This window comes from Thamnophis elegans, chromosome 3, assembly GCF_009769535.1.
Source record: "Thamnophis elegans isolate rThaEle1 chromosome 3, rThaEle1.pri, whole genome shotgun sequence".
Taxonomy (NCBI): Eukaryota; Metazoa; Chordata; class Lepidosauria; order Squamata; family Colubridae; genus Thamnophis; species Thamnophis elegans.
The window spans coordinates 126,863,007-126,883,635 of NC_045543.1; the positions used below are offsets into that span (position 1 = coordinate 126,863,007).

The 20,629-nt window shown below is 40.6% G+C and overlaps 1 protein-coding gene across 1 annotated transcript in view; it reads left to right on the forward strand.

The window, feature by feature from the left end:
- The window catches only part of PLCXD3 (phosphatidylinositol specific phospholipase C X domain containing 3), a 95,409-nt gene that overhangs the window by 67,050 nt on the left and 7,730 nt on the right, over positions 1–20,629 (forward strand). The window lies entirely within an intron of this gene.

Genomic DNA, 20,629 nt, shown 5'->3' on the forward strand with positions numbered 1-20,629 from the left:
TATGGGGCTTGGGAAGTTGAACAAGCTAATTAATGGCTCAACTTGGGTTCCAAAGGAAACTTTGCAAAGAGACTTTGCACGTTTCATCTGGAAATGTATAGAGAATTGGTTTCCAGTGGTGGGAATTCTCACCTGTCTCCCTTAATTTCTTCCTTCTTTCCTATCTTCTCAATTTGTCCTAAGGATGCCTTTAATGGATCCACTGAATAGTTGGCTCTCCCTTCTTGTTCCTTGCCAGAAAAATAAATTTTGGAAAGGAAATATGTGAGAAGGATGCTCTTTCTTTAGCCAAGTTCCATAATCCTTCAGTGTAAATCAGACAAAGGAAGAGATTGGACAACCATTGTCTGAAGTGGTGTAGGGTTTCCTGCCTGAGCAGGGAGTTGGACTAGAAGACCTCCAAGATCCCCTTCCAACTCTGTTATTCTGTTCTGAATGTATTGCATAACTAGCAACATCCATATTTGCATATTCCCAGACTACACTGAATGTGTATGAATATTATGTTTCCATTGCAACCTGCCAGTATAACCCTTTGCATTTAAATTTTCTGTCATTCTGTCATATTGTCTTTCTGTATGGAAAGACAATAACAAGTTTTGGTAAACTGAGTAAACTGTAAATATGAAGAGGGGGCCCAAAGTTGTGATTAGTGTTGGATTGGAAGAAACTGGGTAGAAAATTTGTTTCTCAGATGCTTAAGATGATGCCACTTGATGGAGGAGTATTAGGAGAACCAATTGCAATAGAAGCAGAGGTCATCGTGTCTCAGCCATGGATTCTTTGTACATGAGGAAAAACAGAGTCTTGCAAAATGTAGAATAGCAAAGATATTAAGATTTCTGTTAGTATGCTGGTCCATAAGAGAGAAATATAGCTTTCAAAATTCCTTGAGGAGAACAACGGTACTTATACTCATTTTAATGTAGCTTGGCAGGCCGGCGGGAGGGGAGAGGGGAACAAGGCTGCACGCACCACAGAGTGTGCATACATGTGTATGCACACGCATCTCAACTTACACAAGTTGAGCTGTGTGTGCCTGTGCACTGGCCCATCACTTGCGTGTCCCAGTTGTAAAGGAGCCACGGGCTGGTAGTGGTTCATGGCCTGGGGATTGGGTACCCCTGTTTTAATATAGACAGGAATGGCTCAGGCATTTTGTGATGCAAGATAAGATGCCTTTCCACAGTCATTGGGGATATGGAAGATATGAACAATGGTTGTACATGAATCATCAGAGAACTTTTGATCTGCTCAGTTATAATTGGTACATCAAGTGTCTGCCTTCTTAGTACATGTGTGTTCACCAAATACAATTAATAATATTGCTCAGTCCTTATTACCGTATATACTCTAGTTTTTCACATTTGTTTTTTGAAATGACACTAGGTTTTTGTAGACTTTGGACCAGTTCATTAAGAGGAATGGTGTGTGACAGCAAGGCTGTATGGGGAACAGTGAACTTCATAACTATTGCTGACTTAGCATAATACTAAACCAGGATTTGTTATTCATGCTTTGTAAAATAACCCACAATTGTCAGATTCTTACATAATACTACATCTTAATATAACAGTTCACAATCATTAATTATATATGGCTTAGAATTATATGTACCGTATTTTTCAGACTATAAGATGATCTGGACTATAAGACCCATGTAGCTGTTGGGGAGGAAAACAAGGGGAAAAAATCTGCCTCTGCCTCCCAACAAACATCTGGCCTGTTTGTTGTGGCCCATTCACTGCAGCCCATTCGCCACAGCCCGTTCACAGCAGCCTATTCGCCGCCGGTGCTACCGCCCATTTGCCATGGCCCATTCGCCACTGCCTGTTCGCTGCCACTGCCCATTCAGCGCAGACCATTTACCGCCTCCCATTTATCACCGCCGGTTCAGTGTGGCCTGTTTTCTGCCACCGCCCATTCTAGAACAGCTGATAGGCACCACAACAACCTCTCTTCCCACCACCGCAATATTTGGAGTATAAGATGCAAGGACATTTCCACCTGGGGGAGGGGGGGAAGTACGTCTTATACTCCAAAAATATGGTAAATTATATTTAGCATTATATTCATAGGTGAACTAACACATTCTCATTCTTAAAGCACAGGCACTGTGTTTAAAGTTGCACAGACCTCAGTGGGTCTGTTCTTTGGAAGGATGTGGAAGTCTTGCCTAATATTCCTCACTGACAGAAAAGTAACTGGGAACCTAGAGTTCGCTAGAAATATTAGTAATGAAACAAACTGATCAACTGTCCAATAGTGAACCGTTTTCTTTTATTAAATAATAATCTACTGAAGTTATTGCATTATGCAAGTGAAGGAAGGCAGATTGCTTGTGTATCTTTTTTTAAAAATTTCTTCTGTTCAACTGTGCCCTCAGTTCTCAGAGATTGCCTGGACAAGTCCCTGCAGTTTTCTTGGCAAGTTTTTCAGAAGTGATTTGCAATTGCTTCCTTCCTAACTGCGGACAGAAGATGACTAGCTGAAGGTCACCTAGCTGGCTTTGTGCCTAAGACATGACTAGGCCTCCTGGTTTCCCACCAAATGCCTTAACCACTACACCTAACAGGCTCTTGCCTGTATGTCTACATCTCATGAATTAAAATTGTTTCTAAAACATATGAACTAGAAAAAAAAGTCTGCTCCCCCCAGGCAATCTTGAAATATGAAATCTCCATCTGATTGGACTGCCCTAGAAACCTTCTTTTGAATGAAATGTAGAATTGGATGTTTCTGCAGGAAACCTGCAAAGTTCAGTGCAATTGTAGACTGGTTTGGACCTGATTCTGGTCGCTACTTTCTAGCTTCTTCCTATTAAGCCTTCAGATTCAAAAAATATTAGGATGGAGGAAGAAAGTAACTATTTTAGAGCATTCTTTTTATGCATACTATTTATTTATTAGACTTTTATTCCACCTTTATTATTTATAAGTACTGTATTTTTTGGAGTATAAGACACACTCCCCCCCCCTAAAAAGGGCTGAAAATTTGGGTGCATCTTATACACCGAACGTAGTCCCACCTACCCGCCGGCCCCTACCCTTTGGCCTCCTAGCAGTTTGCTTCCTTGCAGCAAACAGCAAACAGCCCATTTTAATTTTAGCTTCAGCACAGCCTGATTAGCACAACCAGCTGATTGTTGGTTGGATCGGCCTCCAGACCATCAGCTGTTTCAGGCTGTAGGGTTTGCCATAGCCTATTGCGGCCTCCATGCCCCGTTTTTGGTCTCTGCGCACCCCGTTTTTTGCCTTTGCGCACCCCATTTTTGGCCTTCACATGCCCCATTTTCCACCCATTCCAATCCCCGCTGCCCTGAACAGGCGGAAAATAGGGCACATGGAGGCAGCAATAGGCTATGGCAATCCCTGCAGCCTGAAACAGATGATTGGGGGGGGGGGGGAGGCCGATCCAACCAACAATCAGTTGCTTGTGCTGAAATGGAAACTGAAACTTGGTTTTGTTGCAAGGAGGCAAATTGCTGAAAGGCAGGGGCATCTTGTTTTTCGCTTCTGCGCATGCACAGAACAATTTTTTTATTGTATTGTGCATGCCTGCACTGCACACATCAAACGCACGTGCACAGCATGCCAATGAACAAACCGGCAGTAGTGCCTGCCGGAACCTACCCCTGGTGCAAAGCTATGCAGATTTAACAATTGCATTAAGATTGCATCATAGTGCATCATATCTCTCATACTCCATTGCTTGCGTGCATTTAATTATTGTGCTTTTATGGATAGAGAAAAGTTACTGTTTTTATTTTCACATTGTTGATATGTTTTTATGTATTATAGACACAAGCAATTACTAGGAATAGCCATATAGTTAAGTAAATAAATAAATACAATAACTGGAGATACTTGCAGGTAAATGAGCACAGGAGGGCGACCTTAATCATTAATTACTTCAGATATGATAAAAATGCACCCATTTCTTTAAGTGGGCAATTGTTCTAATAGGGACTATATTTGTCTTGAGTAGTTTTTATTGTCCATAAAAGCATTAATATTGCACTAATTTGAATTAGGTAACTGGCAGTCCTTCTGGAGAGCAGAAATGCAGGCAGCCAGCCTTAAGATCTTTACAGATAGCTTTCTCCCTAGTCAGGCAGCGTAAGCTCATAACAAAGCCTCATGCGATGATGCTGTGTGTTGACGCACAAGCACAATCCCACCTGCCAGAACTCTGTTTCTCTAATGCAGACGGAATTAGGAGGGCACAGTTCATCTTTTCTCGCTGGAAGGAAAAAAAATATGGATGTGCTCTTTCCCCACTTCACCCCTTTGAGTATCACGGCAAAAGTACAATGCAGGAACCTCACTGTAATCCAGATAAAAGGAAGTGAATTTTCAGCGTACTCCTCTATAATACAGCTCAATGGCCAATACACTATATCTCCTCTGGACCAGTAATGTCCATTTCAGGGTTCTGTTATTGGTTCCAATCTCAAGGATCTCCTAATTTGATGGAAAAGTGATATCAAAATATCAGTTGTCATGCACGAAATCCCAAATCTCTAAAGGTATCCTGGCTTAATGCAGGAAATCCTTGACTTATGGCCATAACTGAGGCCAATCTTGTTATCATATTTTTTGCCATGGCTGTTAAGTGAATCACTGCAGTTGCTAAGTGGATCATGTGGTTGTTAAGCGAATTTGGCCTCCCCCATTGACTTTACGTGTCAGGAAGCAACTGGGAAGGTCCCAATAGGTTATCACATGACCCCTGGGTCAGGGCAGCCGTCATAAATACATGCCAGTTGCCAAGGGTCTGAATTTTGATCACGTGACAGAGGGATGTTGCAACAGTTGTCAATGTGCAAACCAATTATGAACCACTTATGCAACTTTAAACAGATACTAAGTTATAAGTTGAGGACTACCTGTATTGTATACCTCAACACTGACAAAAAATGACTGGCAGGTTTGAGACAGGCACCTGCATTTTCCCTTCCCTTTCTTAATTTCCACAACAAATATGGATAAATCATTCTTAACAGTCTTTCTCCCTTTTGCCATTTGTGTAATTATTGGAGGATGGTAACCAAGCATGATTTTCTGGGCAACACATTTCATGGCTTGAAAGCCACTCGGGAGAAGACACTTTCCTATATACTAAATAGCAAGATGCTGAGCTTCTCAATCAGAAAGGTCGGCAGTTCGGTGGTTTGAATCCCTAGTGCTGTGTAATGGAGTGAGCTCCCATTACTTGTCCCAGCTTCTGCCAACTTAGCAATTTGAAAACATGTAAAAAGTAGAAAAATAGGGACCATCTTTGGTGAGAAGGTAACAGCATTCCATGCGCCTTTGATGTTTAGTTATGCCGGCCACATAACCATGGAGACATCTTCAGACAGTGCTGGCTCTTTGGCTTTGAAACAGAGATGAGCACTGCCCCCTAGAGGTGGGAATGACTAGCACATATGTGCAAGGGGAACCTTTACCTTTACTGCTTCACCAAAGTCCACAATGGGAGACACATTATCTTACATAATCAGGTCAAAACAACACTAACATTTTGAGTTGTGTCTGGTAAGTAATTAGCCAGTACAAATGTTTCCAAGGCCTTCTATGATCCCTATGCTTTAAACTGGTTAGTCAACTTCATTCAAGTGAAACTGGAGTCCTAAGACAAGGGCGTGGTTGATGATCTTACCTAAAGATGAAATACTCCAGAATTGCCTATATAAAAATCTTAATCTAAAGCATTAGATATAACTGGATTGAAACAATGCAGTAAACCATGGCTTGCCTGACCGATGCAACGTTGACTTAGCCTTCCATCCTTCCAAGATTGGTAAAATGAGGACCCAGATTGTTGAGGGCAATATGCTGACTCTATGAACCGCTTAGATAGGGCTGTAAAGCACTATGAAGTTGTATATAACTCCAAGTGCTATTCTTCTTGTGCCGTATCCGTCATTGGATGTTGGCAATCATGTTGGTGTTTTTATTGATAGCTGCATGAAAAAGTTTATGCTGAGTTTTGTCCAAACCAGTCCCTTAGATTGTGAAGCCATGATGTTCTTCTTCTGCCTGAACCGTGTTTGCCTTCAAACTTTCCCTGGAGGATTAAGTGAAGTATGGCATATTTTCCCAGGTGTCGCATCACATATCTAACATATTCTTACTCTTTTTAATGGTTTTGATGATCTCCCTAAGTGCTATTGCTATTGCTTAATTAACAGATTCCATAACTTGTTGCATAAAATGCAATTGGCTGAATTCATAGCAGTCTTTCAATACTTGAAGGGCTGTCACAGGGGAAAGAACATTGATTTATTCTACAAAGATCCTAAAGGCAGGACAAGAATCAATGGGTGGAAGCTGATCAGAGGGAGATTCAAATTGGAAATAAGGAGGAATTTCCTGATAGTAAGTGTCAGGCCTGCAGCCACCTTTTCTTTTGGGTCTTTGGCCTGCCACGCTTTCTATTATTCTGCTATGCATTTTCTATTGTGGGAAAATGAGAGGAGGGATTGTAAGGAGTTGTATACTATGTAGCCATAACAAAATCCTTTCTAGAAAGCCAAGGTCATCCTTTGTCTCTTCACCTCTGCACCTGATCGGAACTGGAGACTTCAAGTTTGAACAAGGCTTCTTGTCAAGGCCAGAAATTGGTTAATTTAAAGATAATTTCACAAATTGCTTAGCTAAAATTAATCATATTCAAGAAACTAAGATTTGGGGCATCTTAGCTTTGCATACAGCTTTAATAATAGCAAAGGATGGGCAAGCCAATTAATGCCAATTTGTATAAAGCCAGAAAGCTAGCATAGTGGGCATTGATCTGTAAGTATCTTATCCATATAGACTTTCCATTAAACACACACACACACCAGAGGTGGGTTTCTACCGGTTCGCACCAGTTTGGTAGAACCGGTTCGTCAAATCTACCGGTTAGAAGAGGTTTTACCAGTGGACCCGGAAAGCAGGCCACAGCTACAGAAGAGATTCCAAAAAGTTTTGAAACCCACCCCACACACACACACACACACACACAAAATTCAATGCTATTACAGGTAGAATATCAACCACAAATATACGCAGGCCTCATAATCACCCCCATTGTCATGTCAGCCATAATGTCATCAGGCATGTTATTAAAATAATCTTCCAACTTTGCTTCATTGCATTCGTGTCTCATATACAGAGTTGTTGCTATGATATCTCCAGAGCTGGTTGTTCTGGTCTCATTTTTTTTGTTCCAATGAAAAACAAATAATATAAGGGCTCATTGAAGTTTTGAAAAGCTAAACCCATTCAAATGAAACCAAAGCGCTGTTTAATTTTTTTTTCCATGGAAAGAAACTGTAAACTGTTTTATTTCAAGCAGCAGCATGAAATCCAATAACTTCCCTATTGTTCTGATTGGTTCTTGTTATTTCTTTAAGAGCTGTTAGTTTTGTTACAGGTAGTTCTCAACTTATACCCCACAATTGATTCTGTTGCAAAGTGAGAAAGTTGTTAAGTGAGTTTTACCTCATTTTATGACCTTTCTTGTCACAGTTGTTAGGTGAATCATGGCATCTGTTAAGTTAGTAACACATTTTTCAAATGAACCTGTCTTCCCCTTTGACTTTGAATTGTCAAAAAGATGCAAAAGTTAAGCCACAAGACTCTGGGTCACTGCAACCGTCATAAATATAAGTCACTTTGCCAATTGTCTGAATTTTGATTAAGTGACTATGGGACTGCTGCAATGGTCATAAGTCACTTTTTCTGTGTCGTTATAACTTTGAACAGTCACTAAGCAAACTGTTGTAAGTTGAGGGCTATCTGTATTCTATTATCTTTATTGTATTGGACAAGACAATGACAGTGACAATCTTGCCAATACAGACAGACAGACAGACAGACAGACAGACAGACAGACAGACAGCTTGATGCTTGGACTGAAATATTATTGTAACATGCTCTTCCCCAATCTTCTTCATTGGCCTGGTAGAATAATGAAGATGTATACCAACGGATTGGTTTAAAATGATCGAAGGGTCATTCAATAGACTTTGACCCTTGGTGAGATTTAAAAATTGTAGAGTTGTCGAAACAAGAGTTCTGGTAGCTAAGCAACTGTCATGTAGAATATATTGCTGCTTGATAAAGTGGCTTTAAGGAGTGAAGCAAAACTGATTGGGAAGAGCAATTTAGAGCCTTGGAGATCTGCCAGGTCAATTCTTTTATTTACCAAGCCTTAGAGCTTAATCCAAGACAGAGGCCTTGCCTTCCATCCCCGTAAAACAATTACAGTAAAGTATAGTGTAAAGCTTTCACTATCCAAAACAACATAAGCCGGAAACCACCAACTGAGTTCACGGTGGACTTTTGATATGGATCATCCTCGATTTACAGGAGTTCATTTAGTGACCATTCAAAGTTAAAACAGCACTGGAAAAAGTGACTTATAGTCATTTTTTCAGTTACGACCCTTGTGGTCTCCCCACGATCATGTGATCAAAATTCAAATGCTTGGCAACTGATCCATATTTATGACATTTGCAGTGTGCCAAAGTTGCTGATAAGGTCTGTACTTCAGTTAACCCTTGTACGGATTATTGCCTGGACTATTTTCAGTTTCAGTTTCAGTTTCACTTTATTTGTATGCCGCCCTTTTCCCTGGGGGGACTCAGGGCAGCTCACAGTTCAAAAGGGGGGGGGGAGGACAAACAATTTACAACATAAAAGCACTACATCATTTAAGAACTCAACAGTCATACAATTCGAGTAGGGGTTAGAGTCTTTAACCCCAGGCCAGCCGGGATAGCCAGATTTTAAGTGCGGCGCAGAAGGTCTGGAGGGTGGTGAGGGTGAATTTTGTGTGTGAATTCACAGTAACTAAATAAAGAGGGGGTTTTTGGGGACAAGGGTTTCATTTTTTACAAGGATATTTTTTTTAAAAAAAAAAGCTTTAGAATGAGAACATATTAAAGGACGAATGCTATGAATGTTGTGTTTCTCTAAAGACAATGAAAGTGCAGTGACACGGGGACACCAAACATAATCAAGAGAAATCATGATTCACCGTAAAATCTGAATTGCGACATAGATTTAAAAAATATACTGCAAGATAGTACAGGCACTGTACAGTAGGTCTTCCTGAAATTCAGCCAGGCCAGTGAAACTAAAGGCATGCATGATCTTATATTGTTTATAAGAATTTGGTTGAATTATTTTCTGCTTGCCCTATTGATATGGTTGAAACATTGGACTGTCCATGTGTAGCTATATAACAAGAATAAGTGGATTTGTTTTTCTTCATAAATGTACACTGTACATCAGTAACCCTAATCCCCATATAGACTGGAGAGGGAAGGAGGGAGAGGAAGAGGAGGGAGGGAGAGGGAGAGTGGGAGGGAGAGGGAGAGAGAGAAGCAACAGGCTCCAGTATAGTTAAGAATCGGTTATTGCAGTGGTGATGGAATAAAATCTCCATCTGAGGCTAATTTAATTGCACAAAATATGGTTCCTCATTTTTCCTCTATTGCTCCTTTATGAATCTTTCCATTGCTCAGTGACACATGTTGCATTGGTTCCTGAGCTATCGAATTTTAGTTTCCTGAATTTCCACAGCAGCATTCCATTTCACTGCCGCATGGTTAACCCTATTACTTTATCCCCTAAGTTCAGTTATTAATTAAATATCCTGTCAAATGGAATGAATCTAACCACCCAGGGATATTTCAATGCATTATTAGTTCTCAGAGTATAGAAAGTGCTCTGCTTGTATTATGGTTTTGTGTAAGTAAGGCATATGTAAAACAAATGCTATATACAGAAAGTTTGCTCAATAGTAGTAACTGTGAGAGGGATCTTGAAGTCCTAGTGGACAACCATTTAAATATGACCCAGCAGTGTGCAGCAGCTGCCAAAAAAGCCAACACAGTTCTAGGCTACATAAACAGAGGGATAGAATCAAGATCACATGAAGTGTTAATACCACTTTATAATGCCTTGGTAAGGCCACACTTGGAATATTGCATTCAGTTTTGGTCACTACCATGTAGAAAAGATGTGGAGACTCTAGAAAGAATCTTTGCAGAGAAGGCAGCAAAGATGATTGTGGGACTGGAGACTAAAAGGTTGCAGGAAGACTGGTTGCAGGAACTGGATATGTCTAGTTTAATGAAAAGAAGGACTAGGGGAGACATGATAGCAGTGTTTCAATATCTCAAGGGTTGCCACAAAGAAGAGGGAGTCAAGCTATTCTCCAAGGCACCTGTGTGTAGAACAAGAAGCAATGGGTGGAAACTAATCAAGGAGAGAAGCAACTTAGAACTGAGGAGAAATTTCCTGACATTAGAACAATTAATCAGTGGAGCAGCTTGCCTCCAGAAGTTGTGAATGCCCCAACACTGCAAGTCTTTAAGAAGAAGTTGGCTAGCCATTTGTCTGAAACGGTATAAGGTTTCCTGCCTAGGCAGGGGGTTGGACTAGAAGACCTCCAAGGTCCCTTCCAACTCTGCTATTGTATTGTATTGTATTGTATTGTATTGTATTGTATTGTATTGTATTGTATTGTAGGTAGTTGAGAGCTAAATTATTTCCAGCCATGATCTTGGCTAAGATCTTAATTTAAAATTATTTGAGTCTAGCCTATGCTTTGTTGTGCAACTATGATAGGATTTAATTATGGCAATTTCAACTCAAGAACCTAATGGAAGATCTTGCCTTATAGAATCTACTTTTTTATTTAATGGAAGCAGAGGAAATTAGGGATTATGGGCCAATGAAGGGTAAATCAGAAACACATGTTTCTTGGTCAGCTTGCCACTGAACTAGCACAACGACAATCTACAACATCCAAAATCATCTTTGAAATAATTTAATTCAAAACATTAAAAAAGAAATGAACCAATAGGAAAAAAGCAAGAAAATTTCCTGGACATCACTGATTAATAGATTGATATTTTGCATTAATCTATTTTGTCCAGCCTGAAACTGAGAAATTTGCAATCACCATCCAATTTAAAAGTCTTTTCCAAGTCACCTATACAAGTTCAGCAATAGTTTGTTCGTTCATTCGTTTATTCGTTCATTCATTCATTCGTTCATTCATTCCTTCCTCCCTTCCTCCCTCCCTTCCTCCCTCCCACCCTCCCAGAACAGGTTTGGAAAGATGGAAGAAAATGTTAAAAAGAGAACAAAGACAAAGGAAGTGATAGAAATGGAATGGGTGGTCACATTTCACCTGGAGCCTAACGAATACCCTGAGATAATAAAAATTCTCATATATATTTTACAACTATAATTTCTTAAGATTGCAAATCAAGTTTGTAATATTCCTAATATAACCATAGTTGTCTCCATAGGCAACTGCAGAGAACCCAACACAGATCAGATTATACCAAATCAATATGCCATTGCAAACACAGCCTGATTGAATTGAATACTTTATTTGGTCAAGTATGATTAGACACACAAGGAATCAGTCTCCAAGGTGGAAGCGCCCACTGTACATGCAAAGCAATAGAATAATGATCATCATTGCCATCCCAATAAGATGATTTCCATCTATGATTTCCATCTTATCTTGGGCAAAATAAGTACAAGAAACAGAATCCTTGCCTCTCATTACTGTGTCGCATGCAGAAAAACAGTAAGGCTATGCAGAGTTCAAAAATAATTTGAAAAATAAAACAAGTCTCATGTCCAAATTAAGTGCAACTTTCCTCTGCTGTTTATTAAAGCAGCCCATCTTTTTTCAAGCTTCTGCTCAAGTCTGAAAGAAAAAAAGAGCAGCAACTTTAATAGCTGCAATAACAACATAGCTCCTTAAAGCAAGTGCACCTGTTTTCAAAAATGGCTGTCATGTTGCCTCTTGGGTGAGATCCAAAAGGCATCTCCAAATCTTCTTCCAATCCTGATGAGCTCTAGCAGCAAATGATCCCAGTTGGCCCTTATCTTCACCTCTTATGATGTTAAATAAAAACAGCCAGCAAAGAGGCTTATATGGCATTTTTACTGGAGCAGAGACTGATTCATTCAAACAAGGCAAGTAGAGCAAGTGCTAAGACACCATACCGTGAACTTCTCACTGATAAGTGTGATTGCTTGCTGGTCCTAGCACTGATAGGAGCTGTAGGTTTTTTCACACTTGGCATGCAAATTCAGAATCTTCCTTCGAGGGCTTTTGTGCTTCACTTCCCTGACCTTGAAAGGTGGAACAGAGGATTTTTCTTGTCACTTAAGAAGGTTATGAATCTCAAAGAGAGGAAAAGATTTCAGTAAGCTCACCCAGCTATGGTTTTCCCAGTTGCAATGTATGGCTGTGAAAGTTGGACCATAAGGAAGGTTGAGCGCTAAAGAATTGAGGCCTTTGAACTATGGGGCTGGAGAAGACACTGCAAGTCCCTTGGACTGCAAGGGGATCAAACTGGTCAGTCCTAGAGGAGATCAACCCTGACTGCTCTTTAGAAGGCCAGATCCTGAAGATGAAACTCAAATACTTTGGCCACCTAATGAGAAGGAAGAACTCACTGGAGAAGAGCCTAATGGTGGGAACGATTGAGGGCAAAGAAGAGTGGGATGACAGAGAATGAGGTGGCTGGATGGAGTCACCGAAGCAGTAGGCATGAGCTTAAATGGACTCGAGGATGGTAGAGGACAAGAAGACCTGAAGGAACGTTGTCCATGCGGTTGCAGTGAGTCGGACATGACTTTGAACCAACAACATGCTCACCCTTACTTGATGTCCTTTGAGACTGCCTGTCAGCACATAAAGAAAGCCTTTGCTGCCAAATGTCCAGGAACTACAGCAGCTCTTGGTGATTAGGCAGCTTTCATATCTCATTCAACCATTGATAAATTTTGGGCTTACGCAGAAACTAATGTTTTTTCTTCTTCTGTGGGATTGTGTAACACAGAGTATTGCAAGATCTGTAACCCGAAGGGGAAGATCTACAACTTAGACTTCCTCAAACAGTTTTCTTTTCAGACTATATATCTTTCATCTATTCTAGTATCCATCTACCTTTTTTTTTTTTTACTTAACAGAGAAATAATGCAGGTGATTGGCAACCTGTTTATTTGGAAGAAATAAATCCACTGTTTCCCAGTTCTGTGGACAGTGAATTCCAAGGTAATCAGAGTGGTTTTTTTTTAATGATTTGAAAAAAGAAATAAATAGGAGAACACTCACTCTTGTAATACATTTGGATTGACTAGAATTAAATTCTCATACAGTTTAACATTAAATTTGAAAGTGAAATGTCTTTGGAGATTCTCAGTCATCCAGGTCATAGTTGTCCCAAATGTGCTTTTTCAAGAGGCATCTGGACTTTTCCTGTGAAGACATTTCGCTTCTTATCCATGAAGCTTCTTCAGCTCTGTCCATCCAAGAACTGAAGAAGCTTCTTGGATAAGAAGTGAAACGTCTTCAAAGAATAACCAGAAAGTCCAATTGCCCCTTGAAAAAGCACCGTTGACAGTGAAATGTTACCTTTACCTTTATAGGTTTTCCTTTGTTTTCTGTTACTATGATTTCCACTGTCATTCATAAAAAAAGTAATTAAAGAATTCTTTTTCAAATTGTTGACGTAGGGAGCAATTTGTCTACCACCCATCATTGGCCAATCTGACTATTAGAGAAGTTATGGAATGTTTCTCTTCCTCAGACATCAGGAAGTTAGGGGGATTTTTTTAATATCACCTCCATGCATCATTGCACATTACCAATTCAAAATTATCTAAGGTGACCTATGGGGAATTAGACGAGAGCCAAGTCCAGATGTGAACATGCAATAGCATTTACACTTATATACCGCTTCACAGTGCTTTACAGCCCCGTCTAAGCGGTTTACAGAGTCATCCTATTGCCCGCAGCAATCTAAGTCCTCATTTTACCCACCTCGGAAGGATATAAGGCTGAGTCAACCTTGAGCCTGGTGAAATTCAAACTGCCAAATTGCAGGCTGCCAGGAGGCAGCAGAAGTAGCCTGCAATATTGCATTCTAACCACTGTGCCACTGCAGCTCAATAACGCCCATATAACACTAAATGTTTAAGTTCTGCTGGGAGAGGAAAGCTAGATAGGGTGCATTGAAGCCCAGCAGACTGTTATGGAACTACTGGCTCAGCTCATAAGAGATGCCACAATTGGATCCATAGCAATTGACAAACTAAATGGTAAGATGGGTTATTTAAATCAGACAGGAGTTTGTGTTGAGTTAGATAAGAAAATGTCAAGGATCAAAACTGTGTTAGCACTGTTAAAGGCCAAGTGTTATGCTGCAACCTTTCAAAATACTGACATACACTATGCTTTAGCATCCCTGGAGAACCTTTTTGAAACAATAACTGTGAGCAATTTCACGTTCAAGAGAATCTAGTGCCAATCAGTTCTTGGGATTAGAGTAATGGGAATACTAACCTCATTAACTTTTTTTTAAAAAAAAGAACACAAAGCAAAGCAAAGGTGGAACATTCCTTTCATTGAAGGGATATTGAATATCGTTGAAGCGATGAGCAGGTTCTGTGTTTGAGTCATCCTGGTCTGACGGAGTGACAGAATACTAATCATGGCAATGTCAAAAGCAAGCTCCTTCAGCTATTCATCATCACACCTTCCAGGAGAGGCAGAAAGCCAATACCAAAAATGCAGAACAGCTCTCCTCAATAGGGCGCTAAGCTCCAGTTCCCATCATCACCAAGCAGCAGAGCTGTTGGCTTGAATTTGGGGTATTAAACTGATTTGTATTCTAGCTCATTTGAAGGATGCTGAGGGAAAATTATCGGTCCCATTAAATGAGAATGTAACCAAGCAAACCAAGAGCACAAAAGTGCTCAAAAGACAAAATATATTTCTCGGAGAAAATGTAATTTTAAAAAAGGATGCAATTCAATGATTTTTCCTCCTACACAGACTTTTTCTTCAAAGAAGGCATGAACTTTCTGAATTTCTGAATAGTTTTAATTTTATTACAAATGTTTCTGTGTCGGTTAGGTGGTGCAATTTGACGAAGTGTGCTAAAAAAAAACATTGGTTAAAGATTGTGTACCATCAAGTCATTGTCGACTGCTAGCAACCACATAGATGGATTTCACTTAAAATAATTCAAATGAGCAAAATGAGTAAAAAGATTGCAAAGACAGTATTAATTATCAATACATTCAACTTAAATTTAACATAATCTTAATGTTAGAACTCATAACATCTTTTGATATCTTATGGTGTATGTGGTTTTTTTTTGCCAGACTGGCTGGTGTACTGGTGTGTGTCAGCAGAAGGTGAGGAAAAAAATGGGGAGGGGAAGCTCAGATATGGTCTTGAACCTCTACTGCCTTGGCAGATGAGCTGCCCTGGCTGCTAGCCATGATTCTTGTGGAGCAGATGGAAGCAATATTCTCATTGGCCAGCCTACTATATAGGTTTGGAGATTTTGAGCTTGAAGAGGAGAGGTTCTGGAGGCAATACTGTCTGTCTGTCTGTCTGTCTGTCTGTGTGTGTGTGTATGTGTGTGTGTGTGCGTGTGTAGAGAGAGAGAGAGGGAGGGAGGGAGAGAGAGAGCTGCGAGCTTTCACCACCTTATGCTTGTTTGTGTTCTTCGCTGCCATGTGGTGACAGTCTGGGGAGGTAAATGGGAGGGTGAATGCTTGGAGGAAAGTGAAAGTAATTTCGGTATCTCCCCAAGATGCTGCTTCAAGGTCACCCAGTTGGGACAAAAAGATATCTGCATACCAACCTAAGTTTGAAGTGTTCATTCTAAAAACATCTTGCTTGAACCTGATTCGTCATGGAGGAGGGGAAGTCGATGATGGGAGACAGTTAAGGGAGGGAAAAGTTGAACTTAGGGATTTTGGCACACAATTGTCAGTTCTGGCTATGCATTACTGCAATACACTTGATTTCTAATAAAATTATGCCTTTCTCAACAAATGGAACCAAGGATAATTTCTATATAAATCGAATAAACCTAAACCTAAACCTATTTAGAAGTTTAAATGCTGGCAGTTCTAACAGTATATTGGGGAAATAACACTACCATTACCATGTTTGAACCAAGTGCGGGAAAGCAGAAGTCCAGGCAGTTCAAATGAATATAGGTTTATTGTATGCTAATGCTCTTCCACAAGAATCTGCATTACTAATGGTCAAAGCAAATTGGCAGAAGATAAGAGTCAATGGAATACAAAGTGGACTGGATTTACTGTATTTTTTGGATATAAGACGCACCTTTTTCCCTCAAAAAAGAGCGTGAAAATATGGGTGCGTGTTATACACTGAATTTTGACCTCCTGAAACCCCAACCCCCCTTCACCAAAATGGCCATGCATAGCCTTTAGGAGGCTTCCAGAGTGGTCCTGGGGTCTGGGAGAGCAGAAATGAATGAAAAACAGGCTGTTTGCTCGTTTTTGCCCCCCCAGCCCCCAGGAGCACTCTATAAGCCTCCAAAAGCTATTCATGCCCTTTTTTGACAAAAAATGGACCCATTTTCATGAAAAATGGTCTGTTTTTTTGGAGGTCTGCAGAGTGCAAAACCTTTTTTTTTAATTTGCCTCTTCGAAATCTTGGTGCGTCTTATACTCCGGTGAGTCTTATACTCCAGTGTGTCTTATACTCTGAAAAATATGGTAGATCTCTGGTAGGCATGAAGGGAGACTGATGATGCATTTGACCCTTCCCTCAGGCTCAGCCTGGTCATCTCCTACATCTATGTTGCTTGAGGTATCAAAAGAGAAGGAGAGCTTTTGAAGAGACTGTATGGGAAGTTGGGGTCTGGTGAGAAGACATCTGACCACTGGATAGTTACCATTCCCTGGCCCCAGAGAGAGAAGAGTATGAAGATGTTTATTGGAGACTTCTCTATAAGAAGAGAAGTGAAGACTCAGCCACAGGTTGTGCTTCACCCAAAAGCAAAGATAGATGTGGACAGAGGGATGTAGCTGCCTGTGGAGCAATGCCTGAAGTTCTCAGAGGAGCCCCAGACTGGAAGACCAGGAAGACGTTCCAGATTCCTAAAATGTCAATATAAAGGCATTACTGAGAAAGTCCAAAATCCTAGGATGAAAAGCTTTAAGCAGACTTCACGGTAGCTCAGCCATTTTCCTTCTTAGCCTTCTCTCCTAATGAAACACTGAAGGGGAAGGGGTGGAACTTGGTGACTAAGCAATGGAACAAGTAGTGGCTAGTAAATAGTCTGAGGAGAAAAAGTTCAAAATTGGAAAGTTTGGAAACACCACTAAATATTTTGGGTTGTTTGCTATTAATTCCTGTAAATGCTATGCATCAGGGGTGAAATTCAGCAGGTTCTGACAGGTTCTGGAGAAGCAGTAGCGGACTTTTTGGGTAGTTTGGAGAACTGGCAAATACCACCTCTGGATGGCCCCAGAGTGGGGTAGGGATGGAGATTTTGTAATATCCTTCCCCCAAGAATGGGAAGGTAATAGCAATTTTGCAGTATCCTTCCCCCAGGAGTGGGGTGGGAATGGTGATTTTGCAGTATCCTTCCTCCAGGAGTGGAAAGGTAATGGTGATTTTGCAGTATCCTTCCCCCAGGAGTGGGGTGGGAATGGGGATTTTGCAGTATCCTTCCCCCAGGAGTGGGGTGGGAATGGGGATTTTGCAGTATCCTTCCCCCAGGAGTGGGAAGGTAATGGCGATTTTGCAGTATCCTTCCCCCGGGAGTGGGGTGGGAATGGGGATTTTGCAGTATCCTTCCACACACCCACCAAGCTATGCCCACAGAACCAGTAGTAAAAAAAAATTGAATTTCACGGCTGCTATACATCTGCACATTGTAAAAGAAATGGAAAAGCCTCCACCATCAATGTGTCTGGGAAACAACTGTTGTCCTTAAAGACAGATTCTCCTACCCAGCTATTTAAGAGCCTTCAGTCATGCTGTGATTCAGCAGTCATTCATCTGAATTCAAGCACATCTCCCATTCTTACTCCCAGGCTTGTTTTTAAAAGGTTCCTGAATACAGATTAATAATCACTTGTTCAGCAACCACTTTCAGACTTACGATGGTGCTGAACAAATAGTAGCTACCATCAGTCTTTAGAATTCCAGTTGTTGCCCTGTCTCCGTGGTCACCTGAGTCCCAATTTCCAATGTGAAAGCAAAGTCAGTGGGGAAGCTGGCAAGAAGTCAGAAGCTGGGGGTCATGTCAAGTCCTTGTGTGATGAAGGCAACCAGCCCTGCTGGAAGTGCCTTTCCTAAGCTGCAGAGTGATGCGATGTCGTGCTTTATGATTGTGTTGCTTAGCAGTGCTAATTCCAGTCCTAGTTGCCATGTTAATTGAGAACTACCTGTACTTGGACCGAGGGTGTAGAACTTAGCTCTGGTTGAAAGGCATTGCGCAGGATGAGAGCTCCTATAGAAAATGTTTGCCTTTGAATCTCTTTTCATAGCACTTTACCTGGAGGAGGGACACTCGGCAAGCAATCTCTGCAGGCACACCTGTGAATAAATGAATAAAGGTGTGTAAATGCTATAGAGCTGGAATAAATCGATCGATCAATTACAGTGGTGAAGTGGTAGAAATTCCTTTGCAGAGGTTCCTTGGATTAATTTCTGCTTTAAATAAATGCTTTGAAATGTCTACAGATCTCCTGGAAGTCCTCGTGGCTTGTATTGAGGAAGATGCAGCAGTTGTCTGAGCAGTAGTACAAGGCATCTTCCTACAAGCTTTTTAAAAGAAAAGTCAGAAATGATCTGACATATAAATCTGAATATAATCGCCACATCTCTCTCTGGAGGACAGAAATAAAAGCAGGCGGGGAGGTTTGCTTCAGAAGTAAAGGAAGAAAAATTAATTTCTACAAAGCAAGTTGCTTTAAAAGCAAAAAGTGTTCCATTTTTTTTAAAAAAAATTGACACGGAGAGAGAGAGAGATCTTGGCAAAACAAATGCAAACAGACGTAAGAAGGGACCAAAATTCATGTTCTGCACTGATGACATAGTATAAAAATAGTGCACGGCAACTATAACACTGTATGGAAGACAACAGTAAACTTTTGATTAAATTCCATCTTATGGGCTTGAATTGCGCAAGAGAAGATGGTGTAATAAAGACTCAGGGACTTATAAGTCGAAAAGGAAATTTAGAACTCCTACTTTTTATAAATCTTGTCTTGTGTTATTGAAAGCCATGCAATGCAAATATTTCCCTATCTTTTGAGGAAGGAGGAAGATACGTTTCTTAATTTTGGTAGATGTTTACTTAGCTGTACACAGAAAGGTAATATCAAATTCAGAGAGGCAGCGAGGTACAATAATTTATTTATTTCTAGCAATTTCTCTCAGCATTTCTCTTGCAATATATGTTTTATTTCATTTTCATTTTCAATTTATACAATCACTTATATACTGTGCGATTAAAGAAACAATAAACACAACTCTTCCAAAATACAAAACCAACATAACACTTCAACCCTCCATACACCCTTTCTTTCTCCCCCTCCAACTTTCATTTCTCCCCTTCAGCATTCCCCTCCTCTACTTCCCCTCCCCCTCTAACGTTCCTTTCTCCCCCTCCCTCCATCTCACCCTCCTTCCATTCCCCTCTCACTCCCTCTCTACTCCTCCCTCTTCTTTCCCTCTACTCCTCACTTCGGTGTATTTCTGCTATTCATTAGTATATTCGATTTGTATTTTATACTAAAATTGAAAGAAAAAAAAAGAAAATAAAAGAAAGGAAAGAAGCAACAGTATACAAGTGCATTCTTGTTGTTTTGAAAATTGAAACTATGTTTCCCCCTCCCTCCTCCCCCCTCCCCCTATGATCCCACCTCCCTACCCCCCTTCAGACTTCCCAGATCCCATACCCGGCTTAGCTTTTTATCAAACACAGTCTAGAGTATATTAAAACCAAGTACATTGAAAGTTAAGAGATAAAAAAAAGGAAAAAAGAAGGAAATAATAATAATAAAAAAAGGAAAAGTCAATAAACTCTTTACTTTGAGCTCAGCTTCCCATCATTATTAAGACTTGAACAATGTACAAGGGCTTCCGGGGGAGGGGTTGCCGCTGTCGGCAGCTTAACGAAGGTGCCCTCAGAGTTCTGGTTCGTATATCTATTTAAGATCTTAGATATCTCTTTTTTCAGGCAAGAAAAAAGTAGGGAGGGACCCAGCCAGTTAGAATCCTCTTTGTAGTTCGCAGTTCTTTTTTTTTTTTTGGCTGCGAACGAAAGAGAAGGATCAACGAAAGCTGAGTCACTTACTCCGGCCAGATCTCCGGCCAGGAATGATCTAGCATTTCTGAACGCTGAGGTTTCTCCCAACTCTGTTATTCTGTTCTATGAAATTCTGGGAGTTGAAGTTCACAGGTTTTTCAGTTGCTGGGGTTTGGAAACGCTGGTTTATATGACTACTCATCTCACAAAGGCAACTCTGGGTAGCTAACAGAAAATTAAAACTCGGTACACACACATTCAGTCAAGAAAACAATTATTACACATAATCTCCATCTCAGGGGGCCTATTAACCTCCCCACCTCAGGAGAACAAGTGTGTTTTTAAGGCTTTCTAAGAAAGCAAAATCAGCTGCTGGATGGATCTCAGGGGGACGGTATTGTGGACGGCAATTCAGGGTCAGGTAGATCTCAGGGGCCATGGTGCTCAGAGGGCAGATGCTACAACAGAAAACACATGTTTTCTAAGCCCCATCAAATGACCTAGGAA